The 5,886-nt window shown below is 36.9% G+C and overlaps 1 pseudogene; it reads right to left on the minus strand.

Annotated features, from left to right (window-relative positions):
- Window positions 1–1,788: 1,788 nt before the first annotated feature.
- Window positions 1,789–3,946, minus strand: LOC148549117 (uncharacterized; annotated as a pseudogene).
- Between the last annotated feature and the right edge of the window lie 1,940 nt (window positions 3,947–5,886).

The following is a 5,886-nucleotide window of genomic DNA, read 5'->3' on the forward strand; positions in this document are numbered from 1 at the left end:
AAAGTACTAGAACAAATAAAAGTAGAAGAAAACTAAATTAAAGCAAGGTAGAAATCTGAATTTGAGAAGAACTAAAACTAAAAAGCCTAAAACCTAGAGAGAGGAGGGAGCATCTCTCTCTAGAAACCTACATCTAAAACCTAAAGTGTATATGAATGAGAAGTTTGTCCCCCTTCCAGCTCCAATCTGCAGCCTCTAATCTGTATTTTCGGGCTTGGAACTGGGTCAAAAGCAGCCCAAAAATTACCCCCAGCGAATTCTGTTTAATGTAGCACGTGATGCTCTGTCACGCGTACGCGTCAGCCACGCATACGCATCGCTGGACTTTTTACTGGCCACACGTAGTCGTCAGCCACGCGTGCGCGTCGTATGTCTGATGCACCAGTCACGCGTACGCGTCATCTATGTGTGCGCGTCGCTACCAGATTCTCAAAACTTCTATTTCTTGTGTTCCTTCCACTTTTGCATGCTTCTTTTCCATCCTTTAAGCCATTCCTACCCTATAAACCCTGAAAATACTTAACAAACATATCACGGCATCGAATGGTAATAAGAGAGAATTAAAATTAGCAAATTTAAGACCAAGAAGAATGTTTACAATCATAGCATAAAATTAGGAAGAAAAATGTAAAACATGCAAATTATATGAATAAGTGTGAGAATAATGGATAAAATCCACTCAATTCAATACAAAATAAACCATAAAATAATGGTTTATCAATCTCCCCACACTTAAACATTAGCATGTCCTCATGCCAAGCTCAAGAGAAGCTATAAAAGAGGTGAAGCGGAATAGTAGAATTTATGAAATGCAACCTATCTATATGAATGCAACTAAATGCAAAATGCTTTTACCTACTTGGTTAAAAGTAAATCAAATTCTCCAAGAACAAAGATGAACTGAATTCCACTAATTCAAATCATAAAATGAAGTATAAATAGACTCGCAAGAAGAAAACTCGTGAAAGTCGGGAACAAAGAATCGAGCATTGAGCCCTCACCGGAAGTGTACACACCAAGGTTCTGAAAACCGAACCGGTCATCGAACCGCTCTAGCTACTGGTTCATTGGTTCATAGGTTCAACCGGTTCGACCGTGGTTGAACTGAAAAAACCGTTTTATAATAAAATAATAAATAAAATATAAATAAACACATGAAAATATAATTATAGTCGAATGTAAACTTTAAAATATCATTTAATTTAAAAGTACTACATAAACCAGAATGTTATAATCTCATTCAAATACAAATTCAAAAGTCAAAAAACAAAACAACCAATCAAACATAACATAGCAACATTAAAATGATCCAAGTTTGTCATCAATCATCAAAATCCTCCATAACTTACTGCATATTTACGTCATTGATATCATCACCTTCATTTCCACTACTTGGACCAGAAAAAGCAAGTGGTGCAGCATAAAATGTACTACTACTACCACCACCACCACCTTGATCTAAATCAGCATCAATCTCATCTAACAAAATATAACACATTATCAATAAATTAAAGATCAAAGCTATTGTAATTTATTGTCTGATCAATAAACTATAATACTCACCAAGCAAGTCTTCAATATTACTTGGAAGATCAGGCTCTTTTTCAACAACCTCTTCCGTCACCCAAAAACCAACCATATCCATACTTTCAATATCGATTGGATCATATTGCAACTTTTTCTTTCTTTTTTTCTTTCCTTCCTAACAAATTAAATACAATATATGATAAGCCTAGTATATTAATTATACAAAATCTAATGATATGAAATGAAAGGATGAAATATATATTACCTGGATTTAAGACGCAAATTATATGTAACATACACAATATCACTTAGCCTATCATGCTCCAATCTATTCCTTCTTGTTGTATGAATTTGATAAAAAAGAATTCAATTCCTTTCACACCCTGAAGAAGCAGATGCTTGGCTAAGAATGTGAACTGCCATGTTTTGTAAACATGGAGCAGAACTACCAAACAACCTCCACCATTTATCTACAAGTTACAATCCCATATCTCAAGTATTAGATATCAAATTAAGGAAACCAAAACATAAAATAAGTAAATAACTAAAGCTTATTATCAAACAGATGTTATTACCAGGTTGAAGTCTTTTTGCAGCTGGAATAGCTTCAGGCCTATCAAAGCTTTCCTTTCGATCTCTATATAAGTGTATTTCTTTCATTACCTCAACTGAATCTAAATTATTAACCTTGCAATGCAATGTAACAAGATCAAGTAAAGCTCACATGACATCAGGTGCTTCTCTATATTTTTCAGAAAAAAAGCAAGCAGGATTCAAGAAATAAGCTGCTGTGTGAAGACTTTTTTTTCAAGTGTTTGTCCCATCTTGAGTTGATAATCTCTGTGTAAGGTTGATATGCAATCTTCCTTTGCTTGAACATTTCTTTGATTCCATTTTCTGACCTCAGCATACCTTCATAAACAATCCCCAATGATGGTTTATCATCAGCATCTACCAACCTCAGCAATTTAATCAATGGACTCACAATTTGGCATGTAGTAAAACAATCATCCCAAAATTTATTGTCTAGGATAATTGCACTCACAGCTCTACCATTAGCACTCCTTCCTAATTTGTGTTCGGTAAAGTGTGTATCAACAACCAATGATTGTAAATCCGATTTTCACTCAAAGATACTCATCAATGTGAGGAAGATAGTGGAAAAACGAGTTACACCTGGACGAACAATCTCCCTCCAATAAGTTCTTTGTCTTAGCCAAGACAAGAACACCGTATGATTATACACAAACATGGTAATCTTCGAAGCACGTGTTGCAAGGTTAGAAATATGTGGCATGCTGCTTATATCTTTTAGAATAAGATTCAAGCAATAAGCAGCACAAGGTGACCAGTGAATATTTTCAAATTTCTTATTAATAAGCCTACCAGCAGCAACATAATTCGCGGCATTATCTGTAACTACATGAACAATATTGTCAGGTCTAATCCATTCAATCACCTCTGAAAACAAGTCACACAAGCTTGAAGCATTTTTAACCATACTTGAGGCATCTACAGATTTCACAAAGCACAACCCTTTCGAACAATAAACCAAAAAATTAATCAACGTTCTTTGCCTTTGATCTGTCTAACCATCAGCCATGAGAGTACATCCAGTTTCTTTCCAAGCAGACCTATAGCTATCAACAATCATTTGACACTTCCTTTTGAGATCGGCTAATAAGTTAACCCTCAATGTATCATAAGAAGGACCTTTATAACCAGGCCCAATGCCAGCAACACCATCCAACATATCTTGAAAAAAGGGTGACATAACTGCATTGAAAGGAATCCTACAATCCAAAAGCCATCTAGCCACTCGCTTATCAACTTCATGAAGCACCTCTTTGTTTTGAAACACGCTTTTCAGACTTGGTTGACTTCCCGGAGTTGTTCTTAGTGCAAACATAGGAGGAATAATGGTTTTTGCTTTCTTTTTTGGATCGCCTCCAATAACCTCCTTAGTTGGTAACTAACTCGGAGTTTGTTGTTCTTCTTGCGCTAATGCTTCATCAATTGCATCCTCATACTCATCAGTACCCTCTTCGTTGAAACTTACTTTCCTTTTACTAATTTTACTTTTCTAAATCTCTTTCAATAAACCTTCCATTTGTTTTTTAACATCATACGGGACCTTAGAACACTTCTTAATGTCTCCACCTATCTTCACCAAATGCTTTTTCATTCTATTAATTCCCCCTCCCCCAAAAGTACTCAGACAAAATAAGCATTGGTAATGCGGTTTTTCATTTATATTTTGTAAAACAATGTATCTCCAAGCAGGATCAGTTTTCCCCCGAACATTAGAAGTTTGTGACTGACTTTCATTAGTCGTGGGAGGAAAAGAATGTTCATTCAAAGCATAATTATTTTCTACATTATTATTCCTAGGTAGTTCTTGGTTGATACTTTCATCCATACCTAAACATTACCAGCAATCCAACCCAATAATCTCAACTCTCAAGTTCACAACAAACAACATCCAAAATTATTCAAAATTATTCACAATTATTCAACAAACACCAAAATCCAGTTCAGTAAGCAAAGCAAAATCAAAGAGCTGCTCAATCAAAGAGTTCATAGTTTAGCAGTTCATCATGTCACAAAATCCAGTTCAGTTTAGCAGGATCAGTTCAGAGTTCACAGTTTCAGAGTTCATCAAGTCACAAAATCAAAGAGCTACTCAACGAACAAAGTTCACAGTATCAGGGTTCACAGAATCAGAGTTCATCATGCAACAGTTATTCAATGATTCAATCAAACAATCATAAGTTCATAACTAAAAAAAAAAGTTACCTGGAACTCTGAAAGTTCGAAGGCACCTTCAAGGCTTCAACAGAACATGCAATAGGGAGAGTGGGACTTGGGAGACAGCGACGCCGAGTGAACTGACCAGTGGTGGAGCACCTTCAAGGGACGACGCCTACTGCGCGATGGAGGTGGTTGTTCCAAGTTCCAACGAACAACGGCTGCTGCACGACGGAGGTCACTGGTCGAAGGAGGTGACTGCGCGATGGAGGTGACTGTGTGACGGAGGTGACAGCTCGACGGAGGTGACTGCTCGATGGAGGTGACTGCGTGACGCCGGCGACGGAGGTGACTGCTCGACATCGAACCCGTCTGGCCATGTGAGACTGTGATAGCGTTCTCAGAACCTTGCTCGATGAGAATTGTGATGGGCTGAAGGCAATTAGGGATTCAGAACATTGATTTAGGGTTTCATTCGTTGAAACTGCAGCGTTTTGATGCCTAGCCCAAAAACCAGCCGGATCACAGTTCGGTTCGACCTACCGGTACCGGCCGGTTCACCGGTTCAACTCCGATTTTCCTATTTTGTGGTTTTGATGATTGCCCGAATCATCTTTGTGTCTGGTTCACGGTTCAACCGGTTTGACCGGCCAGTCCGAATCGGTTTTCAGAACATTAATACACACTCTAATCACTCAAGTGTTTGAGGTTCGATTCTCTCAATTCTCTACTAACCTTGCTTTTTAAGGCTTGCTTTTCTTCTACCAATCAACAAAAATTTAGTGCACGAATATACCTATCAAGAGGTCTTTTAAGGGTTGTAATGGGATTAGGGTCAAGGTAGGATTGTATTTGGTCAAGTGGACTAAAATCTGAATCCTTGATTAACTTAAACTTCCCACCTAACTTAAGACAATCCATATAATCAGAATACAAAATCTAACTACCCATTAACTATGTTTACCACATATTCATGCATCCGAATTTGAGTACAACTCATATGCATTGCTACCACCATTTACTTTGGGGCAATTTGTCCCCTATTTATTTTTTCTCTTTTTTTTTCTTTTTTCATTTTTCTTTTGTTTTCAATGCATACGATTAAGGTGTTGAATGCATGAACATGTCCTCAATATTCTTTTCACATTTTCACAAAAAAGGATAACATACTCAATTCCCAAACCAAATGTCACCATACCCAATTTTCCCACACTTAAATCATGAACACTCTTACTCATCTAAGCTAACCAAGGATTCAAATTAAGGACATTATTATTTTCTGCTTAGAGTTAATGATGTGCTAAAGTAAAGAACAAATGGAGTAAAATGGCTCAACATTGGGTTGCAAGGGAAAATGAAAGGGTAAGGCCATATGGGTATGTGAGCTATAGTGAAACAAAGGCCTCACTCACATAAGTGCATGCATACATTAAACAATGAAAATATAGAATCAAGCAAAACAAATATCACAATTTTAGAGAGAACAACACAAACCAAAATAAAACATTGGTTGATAAGATGCAACTAATCTAATAGCTTCAAAATCTCACTGGTTTTGTGTGTTCGAGCTCTAAACCATGTTTCAAAATAATTTTTTTTCAAGCAAGTTCA

This window comes from Arachis ipaensis, chromosome B8, assembly GCF_059453495.1.
Source record: "Arachis ipaensis isolate K30076 ecotype BB chromosome B8, ASM5945349v1, whole genome shotgun sequence".
Taxonomy (NCBI): domain Eukaryota; kingdom Viridiplantae; phylum Streptophyta; class Magnoliopsida; order Fabales; family Fabaceae; genus Arachis; species Arachis ipaensis.